The sequence below is a fragment of the Lycium ferocissimum genome, chromosome 8, assembly GCF_029784015.1.
Source record: "Lycium ferocissimum isolate CSIRO_LF1 chromosome 8, AGI_CSIRO_Lferr_CH_V1, whole genome shotgun sequence".
Taxonomy (NCBI): domain Eukaryota; kingdom Viridiplantae; phylum Streptophyta; class Magnoliopsida; order Solanales; family Solanaceae; genus Lycium; species Lycium ferocissimum.
Window position 1 is genome coordinate 43,737,653 of NC_081349.1, and position 15,185 is coordinate 43,752,837.

The 15,185-nt window shown below is 31.3% G+C and overlaps 1 long non-coding RNA gene and 1 pseudogene across 2 annotated transcripts; both read right to left on the minus strand.

The window, feature by feature from the left end:
- Positions 1–721: 721 nt before the first annotated feature.
- LOC132066398 (uncharacterized) lies at positions 722–11,334 on the minus strand (annotated as a pseudogene).
- Positions 11,335–13,850: 2,516 nt separating this feature from the next.
- On the minus strand, positions 13,851–14,818 carry LOC132066988 (uncharacterized). 2 transcript variants are annotated; one of them, XR_009416978.1, is made up of 4 exons: positions 14,757–14,818; positions 14,444–14,509; positions 14,080–14,188; positions 13,851–13,923 (listed from the first exon to the last, which is right to left on the minus strand). It is a non-coding gene; the product is annotated as an uncharacterized LOC132066988 (long non-coding RNA). The 2 variants fall into 2 exon arrangements; XR_009416977.1 differs by lacking the exon at positions 14,757–14,818 and having other exon boundaries at positions 14,444–14,648.
- Between the last annotated feature and the right edge of the window lie 367 nt (positions 14,819–15,185).

Below are 15,185 nucleotides of genomic sequence, written 5' to 3' on the forward strand. Positions count from 1 at the left end.
AAAAAGTTTAAAGGTCTATTAACATCCAGAAAGTTTTCTAACGTGAAAGGATGCAACTTTTGTTGTTATGACAGAAGGAGAGCATTGCCCTATTCGTCTAATTCGTGCTTAATTAGAAATTGGGAGACTGAACCTAAAAATATGTGGCATAACAAATTGATTATAAACAACTCCTGAAGAGATACCACCAAGGGGTGTGTTGGATGATACGGATCTATTCTATTACAGCACAAATTGTTGGCGGTTGGACTAGAAAATGGGTTCGCTATGAAACTTGCTAGGTAAATCCCACATTGGAATGTTAAGAGCCAATATAAGGACGAGTTCAGGATTCAATTGTTGAGGCACTTTTTGGGTTAAAGCCCAAAGGGGCAAACCCGTGAGTCCCCAAAGATTGAGTTAAGAGCGAACAATACCTTGACATTTTAGTCTTGATCGTTACACATTCACCATTAATGACAAGGGTCTTGAGTTTGATTCTTGGGAATAAAAAACTTCTTGGTAGGGAGTATTTTATCCACTTAATAAGCATATCAGACTAGTGGATTTCGAATACCTAATAACTCATATAGGAAAAAACAAAAAAAATTCTTGAAGAGATAGCTTTTGTAAACAAGAACACTAAAATCTAAATTCCTAGTTCTTACTCCATGACAAATAGAAGTTGAAGTTCTTTGTGAAGAGCACTAAGATAATATTGTACATGAGAATACAAATAGCAAAGGCAATTCAAGAAAGGCCCTAGGTAGCTAGTGCTTCTTGTTTAGACCAATATTCGTCCTCCCATGCCTCCACTTGCTTTGTGGCCTTAACTTTGTGTTCAACAAATTCCTTAAGTTCTTGAGGGTCATAAGTTGGTGGAAGGATGCAAGGATTAGTATAACTAGGAGATTTCTCCAAAGCTTCTTCCATGTTTTTTCTCCATAGACCATGTCAAGGACATGCCAATGACTCTGAACATATTTCAGTAGCACTTGGAGGAACAATTGGATCAAATTTCTGCAACTTTGCATATTCATTCAGTAAGTGATACATGTAATCAAAGACATGTTCCATCTTCATATCTTCATGAATGAAATTGCTTCCTGCCTTCCCTATTGCTTCTGCCTGAAAATTCTCAGATTCAAATGAAGGTTGTTAAATTAAAGAAGCATTATGTTTTCTGTGTTCCAATTTTATGTGAGTACTTTTCTTTTTGTTATGTCCAAAAAGAATGGCATACTTCCTTATTTAGAAACAATTTTAACTTTAACTTTTCAATATCCTTAGGTAAGTAGTTAATTTATAGTCACACAAATGTTTGTAACTTATTATATACCATAAATTTTAAAATTCTTTTCTTCTATCTTTCTTTCTTGAACTCATATGGTCGTATGACTCGACAAAGAATGACCATATAAATTGGGATGGACGGAGTATATTATTAATCGAAAAGTGACCGTGAGCGTTATTTCTACATATTATATAGGTGTGGGAAATTGAAAGCATACTGTACCTTGTCAGTGTGATTGTTTCCCCCACTGAACAGCAAATTTGAGAGATTTGCACTTATCAGTGTCTCTAATTGGCCAATAATGTTTCTGTGGTATCATTCCTCTTATGAAGAAATCATAGTAGTGAGGTGTTATGTATAATGTTGGTGAATCGCATGCAAATATATACTTCTCACTTCCTGACCATGCCCATCCTTCTACATATATCTTGAACCTAACAATACAATTTTCATCCATTTTCAAATCTCAATCAGCCCCAAATGCATTTTTTTGAAAAAAATAATTAGCAAAAACAAGAAGAGTAATTAAATATTTGGAATATATATATTAACCTGTGGGTGCATTGATCTTCGATATTTGAATCCTCGTACCCCTTTTTGGGTTGATCTTTCCAATCCTGACTCCTGAGATTGTCCCATTATTTTTTTTTTAAAAAAAAAAAAAAAAAGAAAGAAAGAAGAGAAAACATCATGTTATCATGTAAATGTACCGCAGTAAGAAAAATTAAGAAATAAATTATGATAATTCAGTTTAATCATGTCAATTGGTAAAATATGTAGTAGAATCAATAGCTAGATCTCCTCTTTTTTCTTATTCTTCACTCACACACACATAAAAAAAAAAAAAAAAAAAAAAAAAAAAAAAAGAAAAGCTATTTCTCTCTCCTTCCAAAAAAGAATGGACAATTTGAAGCAGGCGAATTTAAAATGTTAATTTTAGGTGTAGACGCGAGTTTTATTGTTACAAAACGATTCAAATATCTAAAAAGATGCATAATTTAACAATATTATAACTCATAACTTTTCTTAAATATATGAAAAAGTCAAACTAAAGAAAATTTTGTTGATTTTTCAAATTATATGGCACCGTAACATCATTCACAAAGTATCACCAAGAGTGGTTATGGGATAGATATGATATCCTTCCACCATTAATCAGAGATTTCGAGTTTATGCCTTATTCCGTGTGTCTCCTGAGACGATGCATTTCTCCTTTATGGGCCTTATGCCGTGAGTCTCCAAACTAATCACAAATCAAAAGTGAGTACCAGATATGGAGAAAAACACATCACCTAGAAAGTGAAGCAAGTAATGTAGTGGTGGTAGTGGTAGAAACAATTACCTGGATATATAAGAGAGTGTCCCAATTCTGTTTTATCAGTAACATTACACTTCATAATGTCTTTTCTGATAGGAGAAACATTAGGATTTCCTCTCCAATAAGCAAATGGTATCCTATCTTTCCAGCTGCTTCTCTTATTCCCTTCTTTTATGTTCTTTATCATACTTCTCCATGGTCTTATATTTAGCTCCGCCCTATAAACAATAAAACCAAAATACAGTCATATATTGAGCTCCAAAAACAGACATTTGAACCTCAGTCATATAATAAACAAGCTTCATCTTTTACTTTCTTTTGCAAAGATAAAATACAGTATTTAATATTTAAAGAGAAATAATAGGCATAGGAGACACACTACCTAGCTAGATTATGGGCAGAATTTGTTAGTGAAAGTAATACATTTGTCAGCTCGATAAAAAATATTTATATTTGTTAGCCAATATATATATATTAGATATTTATCGACTGTTTTTGCTGGTGAGCAGCTATGCAAGTTACTTCCCCAAAAAAATTAGCCGCACATATATTGACGGCAAACCAATAATTCGCTTCGTAGAAGCCGCACAACATTTTTATATTGATTTTCATATCTTAATTACGATTAAGTTAAATAAAATCTGTGAGAACTTTATAAATTAGAATAAAACATTATAAAATTCATAGCAAGGATTCGTACTAACTAAAACCACAAAAAAATAATGTAAGATTTATGAGAACTTTAGAAATTATAAGAAAATATTATAAAATTCATAGCAAGGATTGGGGACTAACAAAAAAAAAAAAAAGAATGTTATGGTAACCCAGAGATTGTCTTTTAATTTTTTTCTTAAGAAAGATTTACACAGTAATTTTAAGAAGATTTATTTCCTTGACATTTTGACATATTAATAAGTAAATTGTTTTTCTCCACTTTGATAATAAATAAAATGTTTATTTACCAAAAAAAAAAAAAAAATAAGCAATTTGTTTAAATACTATTTCCTTTAAAAAGGGAAGAAGAGAATTTCAGGACTTTCTATATAAGATTGAAGTTAGATCTTTATTTTTACATATCGGAGATATATATGAAATTAATAAACAGGAGATCTTTAAAGAGCCATTTTTTAATATTCAAATTGTAAAAGTTTGTGTTCACCGATTTACTCAAAATATATTAAGGGTGAGAGAGAGAGAGAGAAAATTACCAGCCTCAGTACGTATGTCGAATTTAGAAAAACAATATACATACTCTGCCAATCTGAACAATATCGAAACAACGGTGGTGGACCGGAATCAGGTTGCCGGAAGTCCTTGGCCGGGATAACCGGCCGGTCATCGGTATCAAACATGATCTCTAAATTAGGCAATTTCCCATGATACAACCTTATAAGTTGTACAATCTCATACATAGTGGATACATGTCTAGTTTCAATTGCATGCTTTGCATAACGCTCAACATAAATTTTTCCATGCTATATTATTAGTCTAAAATGTGCATGTTTTTTCGATTTCTCTAACATTTCTCGAGTGATTCCTGTGTTTTTCCAGTGCCTTAAATCTTCATAAATCCATCAAAAAATAGTCGGGGCATGTTGAATTGTTAGGGTTTAAGGGGTTATAGGATGTTGGATAGGTTCTTGGACATGTACTGGTTTTGTTCCATACATTACAATCCAATGGATATTCAAGAATTTAAGGTTTCATTGATAGGTTTGGTACTTTTCCAAGAAATGACCCGAGTACTTTGCCTGCACAAATTTTCACAAAAAAAAAAAAAAAAAAAAATTAATTGAACATGAAAAATAAGCTACAACAGATTAAAAATAAACTTAAAACTTATGTAAATTATTTTTTTATCAGTATATAGTTAACTTATCGAGGTACAATTGTAATAACAAGGCTTTCCCTTTCCTTTTCCTACCCATGCCCACCCAATTGGCGAATAAATTTTTTGTTTTCAAAAGAAAAAAAAATGAAGTTTTTATTTTTTTTATTTTTTTTTATTTTTTTTAAATGAAGTTTACTAAAAGAGAGAAACCAAGAAAATTAACACTTCCATAAATACTTAGCCTGGGCAAATCTTCCTCTTATGCGACTATTTAGTCCAACTATTTTGTGGTTCTACGTTTTAGACCCCAAGTTTTATAGTTTTTGGGTGGAATGATTTTTTTTTTTTTTTTTTTTTATATTTTTTTTTTTTGGTAAATAAGTACCCATCCTTTATATACATGTTTTCAAGGGACCTAATATTACTTCTACGGGTAGTGAAGCAAAGCAAAACCCCTAGAAAGTTGGACATACCCCAACCTTCAAACAAACAGAAATCCATCCCAGTTACCCATCATACTTCCTTCTACATGTTTTCAACATTACACCTAATATTACTTCTACGGGTAGTGATTCATGTTCTTCAGCACACCAGCCAGTTTTGAGAACCTAGCACTTCGATAATGTATTTCCTGCACTATCATCTTGCATAATACTTCATGAGGCTTAGCACTTTTCTGGAATATTCTATTATTTCTTTCCTGCCATATGTAGTAGAACCACAGCTTGCCAACACCATTCTGTACACCATAGTTCTAGCATTTTTCCCAGTCACAAACTTACCCGCCCATGCTAGTTCTGCATTCCAACCTAGGGCCTGTCGATACAGGTGGAATGATTATTTATTATTCTATTTGTTCCCATATATTTGTCATGTCAAGTATATCAAAAATAGATTTTTTCCTTTTACTTATCTACTTTAGCAAATCAAGATAGATCTAAATACTTTACTTCAATTTACCCTTATTGTTAAGTAACCACTTCTCAAACTTAGAGCCCGTTTGACTTAGATGATTTAAAATAGCTGATAAGCATTAAGTGTTGATTAGCATTTTTGGGTGCTGAAGCTGATTTAATAAATAAACAGTTACGTTTTTGGATAATAGTGTTGAAACTGATGATAACCAGCTGAAGTGCTCGGCAAAAAAAGTGCTGATATATAATCACCTTTTATGTTAAAATGACTTAAATGTCCTTAAAGTTGTTTACACTAATAAAGATATGATTTTTACAAGGTTTTAGATTCCAAATTAATTTATGTTTCATTTTACTTTTAATATAAAGTTGATTAGATAAGATTATTTTATAAATATAAATTATTTTATAATTAATAAAGAATATAATCTTAAGCTATAAAATCACAAATCAACTCCATTGGTGTCAAGTTCGAGATGAAGGAAATTGGCAGCAACTTGTATGCAGATCAAGAAAACTAACAGCTTGAGAGCTCGGCCGTGGAACTTGAAATACTAAAAAATATTAGATGGAACTGTAATCAAGTAATCTTAATTAAAATGTGAACCTAGTTGGGGTTGTCTCTAGCACGTAGTAAGATCGAACAAAAATATTTAACAAGATACCATAATGTACACTGCAACACAAGAACATCATAACAAAATTCAACGCATGGAAGTTCATGACAAAAAAAAAAAGCAAATTATATAAAACGAACGAACACAAGTGCAAGTAAATGAGTTGATTTTCTATTACATGAAAAATCTATAGAATTGTCGTTAACGTTGAAGAGGTTGGAGGAAGTTTTAGGTATGGAAGAACAAGCGAGAGAGAAATCATGAAAAGGATTAGGGGTTTTGTTTCAAGAAATGGTATTTCAAGGATTACATAAAAATATCGACTTATTTTGGAGATAAAATACCAAACGCGTAGATAAAAAAGTTTGGTCAAATCAAAGTGCTTATAAAAAAAAAAAACCAAAAAGCATTACAATGGTAAAAAGGTTACAGGGACCATAAATTATAAGTTGGGAGCTCTCTCATTACTAATAAGTTATCATCTAATATGTTCTTGAGAAGTGATAGACAGAAATTTAATGACTTATTTTGGCTTATAAGCACTTGACTTATAAGAACTTTTAACATTTACCAAACGCGTAGATAAGTTAAAAAAGCTTAGCCAAACACCCTCTACATTTGTTTGTCGGGATTTACCATTTTCACATATTGTGTATTTGAAATTTGACAAACTAATTTTTTTTTTTTTTTTAATTTTCTTAGAAAGCAAAAAAAAAAAAAAACCAAAAAATTAGAATGGTAAAAAGGTTACAGGGACCATATATATCTTTCTGTCCATCATGTTTTGGGATAAAACGTTTGCTCTCTCATTACTAATAAGTTATCATCTAACATGTTCTTGAGAAGTGATAGACAAAAATTTAATGAATGCTTATTAAAATTTCATCTAATTGAGTAATCCTTGACCATCTACATATGTTTGAAACCAATTGATAATCTTATAATTGACATAATTATATTATTTTATCCATGATGTTAAACCATCTACATATGTTTGAAACCAATTGATAATCTTAAAATTGACATAATTACATTATTTTGAGTTAATTACACTAAGTACTCTTGTAATATGATTTAATTTCGGATACATCCCTGTATTCTAAAATCAATCATTCACATCTCCTATCCTGAAAATCCTATACTTACATCTCCTATATATGAGGTATATTTATTAGCAAGTATATCAAAATATAAATTAGAACTTTCATTATTTTAAAATTCCAAAAGCGGATAAACATTTTTGTTGAAAAGTTTTGTCCTCATTGATTTAAAAACAGAACAAATATTTTTGAAATTTGTATCTTCAGAAACTTTTAAATAGGAAATGAACAAAAATTACTTAATAAGATGACTAGAACTTTTTTGTATTTGAAAATATTTTTATCTTTTGAAAGTCTTAAATATATTGTTGTATCCCTATTTTTCTAAGAATAAAAATGTTTATCTTCTTTCTTAAATTTCATAAAAATAAAAACTTTGAAACCTTTTTATTTACAATTTAATTGTCTTTTAATAATATATTTTAATATACTCGGTTATGAATATACCTCAGGAGGGATGTATAGCTAGAACTTGATTTTAAATCACCGATGTATATCTAGAATGTAAGTGCTTGATTTTAAATCACAGGGTTATATCCAAAATTGAATCATATTACACAAGTTAGTTTAGTGTAACTAACCTTTTTTTATTTGACACTATTAATGCATAAAACTTTAACTCATTCTGGGAGATGTTTTTTGATTAGCTGATGCAATAATTATACAATGCATAGGAAAATGATGATAGTGAGAGAAAGTACATCCTCTTTCCCAATTTATGTGCAAATAACAGTTTGGATTTCGAAAGTCAAATAGTTTAATTTTGATCATGAATATGGGCATGGAATCAAATTTTTTTAATAAAATTTACATATTTGAAAACTACATAAAAAGTATTATAAGTCACAATGATTGAAAATTCAAAATATTTAAAAGATATATGAAAAAATTACGGTTAAAGAAAGAGTTGACTTACAAAAATATTCCATCCAGCAAACGACAAGATGGAAATTATGAGGAGAAACAAGAAAAGCAACGATGTAACGCAGGTTGTTGCTGTTGAGATGTTCTTCAAATATTTGCACTTTGCTCTCATCACTGAAATAATATTCTTCTGTAACACATTATTAATGCTCCTGACCAAAAATACATTCAACAACTTCTCCTTCCTGTCTTTCATGTTTCCACCTATAAAATTCAACTGACAAATCGAACTTGAGTTTAAGAAACTTGGAAAAGTCTCCTTTTCTAATTTAATTTTTTTCCAAGAAAATAAAAAAGGTTTAAGAAAACCTCAATTTTCACATTTTTCATTAAAGAAAAGAAAAGGAAAAAGAAAATGTATTTTATTGTAAAAAAGTAACATACCAAATTGATGGCACTGTGTATTAAGGACTGGATCCAATAGCAGTTGTAGTTGAAGTTGAAACTGATTGGCAAAAAAATATAAGTGTTGTGAAACTATATATTGTTGTGAAAATCATAAGAAATTTTAACTTCTAAGTTGATCTCCATAATCTGATGCCCCTTTAGGTAAGTGTTTAATTTCTTGAAAAACACAATGCCACGCGGCTAGCTAAACTTTTGCATTATACACTCTAAATGGCATGATTTTGAAGCTTAAAGACTAAAATGGTATGTCAATTTTTTTACATGCCAAGTTGGGTTGTTCGCTGGTTAATCTACTAACTGTTACTCCTTTTGACGGCAACGCTAAAATTAATTTTATTACAGTTCGTTCATTAACCCACGAACTATAACTTAAATTTATTAATTTATTTTTTACAGTTCGTTGATGTATGAGCGAGTTGCAATTTTTTTTTTTTTAACAGTTCGTCCATTGGCCGAACTGCAACAGAAATATTTAATTTTTTTTTTTTATTAGAGTTCATATAATGACTTGCGAATTACAATAAAACGAAAAAAAAAAATGTTGTTTACTTTCGGACAGTGTACTTCTTATTCCCAAAATTTTTTTACTCTTCGTCTTCATCATGAAGTCTAGCCCAACAAACTTGTTCTTCCCAAAATTTCTTCTCCCCTATAACCCTTAAAAAATCACTCTAAAACTATTCCTTTTTCCAAAATTTTGATAGAGACGGGCCAAAATACAAGTATTTTCTGCAATTTTGACGTCAATCTTCCTCCGATTTTTTAATTTTTTTTTTTTGCATTAATAATTTAAGTTAGTCATTTTAGATCTACAATATATATTTGATTAGTCATTGTAGATGTACAATATTTGATATTTTTATATATTTTTTTTAATTGTACGTAGTTACTGATACAGAAGTGGATGAGTTAGTTTAATATGACATGTTATTAACTAAAAAACAAGGGAGAAAAAGGTAGATTCATCCTTTCCATAATCAGGAGCGCTCAACGAAATTAGTGGCCTAAAGCCAAATCAAAATAAGATGCCTTAAGTTTATTAATAAAATAATTTTTTTGATTAACAATTTTGTACATATCTTGATTTTTCGATGGACTATATGCTAGCTGCCACCGTAACTTTACTTACAAATGCTTGTTTACTATTTTCTTTTAAAGAAAAACACTATTTCTTTATATAATCCGCTTACTCTAATAATATCAATTCATTTATCATTAAGTATATGTCAACATAATTTAATACATTTGTAATAGTTGTCCATTTAATTTGAAGTGAATAGTGACTTCAAATTAAAATAATCAATTCTAAAAAAATACTACAATTTCTTTTGAAAAAAAAAATTCTTTTATCAATAAGGTCATCAAATTAGTCATTTTATACATACATATTTGTTATGAAATTTAAGTTATTTATCTGAAAATCATCTATCACATTAAAAAATTATAATATCTTTTTTATTAATAATATTTTTATGATATATAAATAATATATAAAACAATAAATTTTGGGGCCCTCAGTTTTGGGGGACCTAAGGCAGTTATCGTAGTTGCCTCCCCATTGAGACCGCACTGCCCATGATAATATACTTTTAACATAAGAATTCGCCTTGCAATAGCGACATCTAGTAAGGATATAGCAAGACACACAAACAACACATTTGAAATAGAAAGCCAAACTAAAAAACACAATGACCCACAAATAACAAAAGGATGCCAAAAAGAACATAAAAGAATCAAAAGCCAAATTCTTGAAAAAAGAAATTAACGAGAAGAAAACCCCACCAAGGACTCAGTGAACTATGAGCAATGAAGAAAAGCAGAGGCTTTTGTACTGAATTAAGCAAAAGCAAATAGGATTAAAGACAAGAAAATGAGGTTTACATGCAAGTAAGCAGTGGTTAAGGAACCACTGAGATTAGTTGTAAATTTTAGGAAGAAAAAAGCTTTCCCTTTTTGTCTGTCTTGCAATTTATTCAAGTAACGTTAGCATTGCCGTTCGCTGAGCATATTTTGAGCTGCCATTTCAATTAATAAAATATTGTTAAAATCGATTAACTAAAAAAAATTAACTAACTGCACCATATTATAGGTATGGATCGTTCAAGAGTGACTATACCTCCCGGTCCAGAAGCGTAAGATGTGCTAATACTCCAGCAGAACCATCGATCCCAGGGTGTGTGGGAGGGACCTTGACTGGATAGGAAACGTGTGTAACTCCATGCCGAACAAATTTTGAATTCTGACATTACGTGAGGCAGCACCCTTTGCACAGTGGCGGAGCCAGAATTTTCACTAAGGGGTGTTAAAATATAAAAAAGTAAATTCACGAAGAAGCCAAGGAGTGTCAATATGTAATAAATATGCATAGAAATAAAAAATTTACCTAGCTACACAGTGTAATTTTTCAGCGAATGGGTGTCAACCGACACCCCTCAGCTACATGTGGCTCCGCCACTGCCTTTGCATCACCCCATCCTCAATTACTTTGGGAGATGTGGATTTAGGAGAGTTTTAGAGGTAGGATATGTGCAATTTGATGAAGGAATCATCACTGCACTTATTGAGAGATGGCACCCAGAGACGCATACATTTCATATGCGCGCATGTGAATGTAACATCATATTTCAGGATGTCGAGGTCTTATTTGGCATGGTCGTAGATGGTGACCCGTTTTTGCTGAATGGTGCTAGACTAAAAAAAATCAGGGTGGCAGCAGTTGATGTACGAGCTTACTGGTTGGCTACCCGAAGAGGGATTCATTAAAGGTAATGCCCTGTTTAAAGTAAAAGCATTAATTAATTACATGGATAACTTGGATCATATTACAAACGATACCGATGAGATTGTGTTGCAACGGAGGGTCGGGTTATACCTGTTATGGCTGTTTGGTGGCACAATATTCCCTGATAATTCTGGTGCAAGGCTTAGCTTAGACTTTTTGCTTGACATGGTGGACCTTGATGCAATGGGTAGGCAAGCTTGAGGAGCAGTGTCATTATCATACTTGTACAATTCTCTATGTCGTACTTCAATATCGAATGTCTGTGATATTTATGAATTTGTTTCCTTGTTGTATGTAAGTGACTTTCAATATTAAGTTGTTCTATTTTTATTATCTGTCATATCTGATAGTTACAATCTTATTATATTTTAATTTACTTAATGCAGGTATGGGCTTGGGAGCGACTTATCCCCATGCAACCATCATTATGTACTCCAAGAGTAAACGAGCTAGATACGGTATTTGCATAAAAGTGAACTCGGCGTGGAAATAGCGAAAACGAGGCACGAAATGTGCTAGCACTTTGTAGGAATTGTTAGACGACCTAATTGATGATCAGCTATTTCCCTTGTAAAATTTTTGAAGCTGTAATTTGATAAGAAATTTGCAAATAATAATAATAATAAGAAATTTGCAAATAATAATAATTATAATAACAATAATAATAATAATAATGATGATGATTCTTCTATTTATTGCCTCTACAATAGAATTACTGTTGTGAATTGTACATAGTTTACGTAGGACTCCATTTATATATAAGGACTTAGTAATTATTAGACTACTAGATGGCCTGTGCTCGTGCTGAGCACGGGCCTACGCCCCAGAACTTGTTAGTGTTATTTGCCCAACTTCAAGATTACCAAAAGATCCAACGAAAATAATACTATAATACTTGTTCTATTGTTTAGCAGGATTACTAAAAAGGAAAATAATGTTATAAGTAATACTTATCAATCTAATAAAATATGTATTGACACATTAGAGTTTCATACTATGTGCATTGATTTGAGGAACAAGATTAGACATATATGGGATATGCATTTACTACACAATAAGTTTAAATACTCCCAATTTAAGTGTCTTAGTTTGACTGGACACAAAGTTTAATGAATAAAAAGAGACTCTTGAATCTTGCCGTCCTAAATTAAAGATGTGTGTAATGTACTAAAATATCCTTTGAATCCAGTGGTTTTAAACTTGCCACATATAATATTTGAATCGTCAACTTACTGAATATAGATACAGGCAATCTAGACCAAAAAAGAAAGTAAGACACTCAAATTGGGATGAAGTATATACTATTTACATATTGATTAGTCATCTTGCGTGCAAGTTTCCATTTGTAGAGGCATCCGGAAATAATCCTGTAGGAAGTAAGAAAACAAATTTTAACCATCAAGACGAAAACGGAAAATAACCCACATAAATCCAATTTCAATTAAACAGTGCTTCTAGCTTTAAGTGTAGATTTTTCTGCCAAGTGAAAGCTTCTTTCGAGGAATGAATTCAATTACTTAAAAAGAACTACTCCGTTCCATTTAATGTTGTATTGAGATACCAAATGATATCATATCAGTACATAAATACTATGCTAGAACCTCACAGAAAGAGGTACCAATGGTGGGAAAATAAAGATAAGTATGCGAGGATCAGAGAAATGCCCTTAGCAATCAAAACATGTACAGTAACATATATAATGAAGGGAACAGGTTACTAAATAGTACAACATGGTGAATGTACAATAAATGTATTAATTAAGCTAACAATATTGTCCTACAAGTAATATGTATTTTGAAATACATTCAGCGATTCCTCTCCGTTCAAAAGTAATAGAAATTAATGATTTTGAATCATTCAAACATTTTTAATTCTATTGCAGTTTTCCCTTAAACTGCACTTATAGGTGAAAATGCTCTTCAACATCTGTCTTTACTTCTACTCTACTGCATTCAACTAATGTTTATTTTGTTGAGAAATTTGTCATTTTCAAGTCACAAAGAAGCTATAACAGGCCTTAAGAATCCTTCCATGACAATATAATCAAAGGCAAAGTATGCTCATGGACACCAGAGGAAAGCTACTAAGCACCACTATTCTGAAAACAACAGAGTCGCCTTTTATATAAAGTTTTAAGTATCCATGTAGATGTTTCATATGGATATCAAAAGGAATCTTTGTAAGTGAGCATTTTATGTGAATCATATTAGACAGGGCAGACAACTTATTGCACAAGACAAATATTATGGGGAAAGATACGAGCAAAAGATTCAATTACCACATTAATTGGATGTTTTTTCCAAAAACATTTCTCCATTGCCTGTTTGTCTATGTTAAATACTTCTCTCATAAGGCCTTTAAGGTCCCTCGAATGAGCAGTTAGGTGATAGAAGCTAGCACATAGACACTAAACCTAAATTAGGTAAAGAGCAAGTTAGATCAAGTAAAGTGTCGACTGTCCGGACAGGCTATAGTGACAGGCTCCAACTGATTGCACAAGACAAATATTATGGGGGCCAAAGATTCAATTACCAATAATTGGATGTTTTTTCAATATTCTTTTGTCTTGAAAATGTCAAGTTTGGCATAGACACTAAACCTAAATTAGGTAGACAAATGTTACTATTACCTAACAGGAACAACAATATATTACAAATGTGAAAGAGAAGAGCATATTAATGATAATGATTTTTCTGACGAAGTTCTCTCAAGTTACATTGTTGTTTCTTGCAGCCACTTCCGCACGAATAATATACCTATGTGCCCAAAACCAACAGGAAACATCTACCCTTTTTATATACTATCAATATCGAAATCCCAGTAAATGAAATATCATGACCATTAATATCAAAATTAAAGTAATTCAAAAAAAACTCTTACAGTTTATTGGGGAAGCAAAAGGATTATGTAACCTATTAATATGAGCTGTCTGCAGTTCACTATCAAACAGACCATGCATCTGAACTACACCGATTACCTCCGTGCTGCATAAACTATAGTGAGTCCATCTCCTGTATTGACCTATGACAAGAGAACCTATTTTTAGAGGTCACATGTCATCAAGAAAAATTCAAAACACAAACATAATATTTCATTTATAAAAGAAAATAGGAAGGCAATTAAGGAGTTCAGATATCACAACTACATCATTTAAACACTATTAGTTTCACAAACACATCAGAAGAATTGTCCAGATACACATTTCTACACATATTTCTATATATCTAGATATCAAATAAAAAGAAGGAAAAATCAATGAAAGTTAATCATGTATACCTTAGTGTCTAGATAGATACTCCACACATAGAGATAGAACGAAAGCTTTCTGCTAATAATGAATTCCTGGCAAAATGTAATTACTAATTGTAGCACAATCAAAATGTAGAGCACCATAAAAGAATTATCCAATAGTCATTTTCTTTTATGAAAAAGATTCATTCTTTTAGAAAAAAATGAATTTGCAAATACATCCTAATAAGGGAAGTATTTTAAGAAAAAAATGAATTTGCAAATAAATCCCAAATAAGGGATAAGCAGCATATTTCACTATCATACTTTTAGTTGCCAAAAAATAGAATTAAAGGTCTACCTTCTGACCAAGAAAGTAAAGAATGCAAAAGATCAGCTGGAAAGAAAGTCACGTGGTGCTTTGTACATTCGAGCAATAACAACCACATGCACAGTATCTACCCAATCGTTTTTAACGACCAAAAAAAAAAAAAACGAGTTGCTTATAAACCACTAATCCACATATATATTGAATTAAGAAAAAATGAAGCACAGACGAAAAACGAGCTTTATAGGAAAATGAAGATTCTAAATGCGAGAGTTTATAAAAAATAAAAATAAAGAATTAAAGCTCTACCTGTTCGCCAAGAAAGTAAAGAATGCAAAAGATCAGCTGGAAGGAAAGTCGCGTGGTGCGTTGTACACATTACACCTGGAAAGTTAAAAGACTCAATTTAAGCCCAAACACAAAATGACAGGATTACCCTTCGTCGTCCAAAAAGCTTCACTT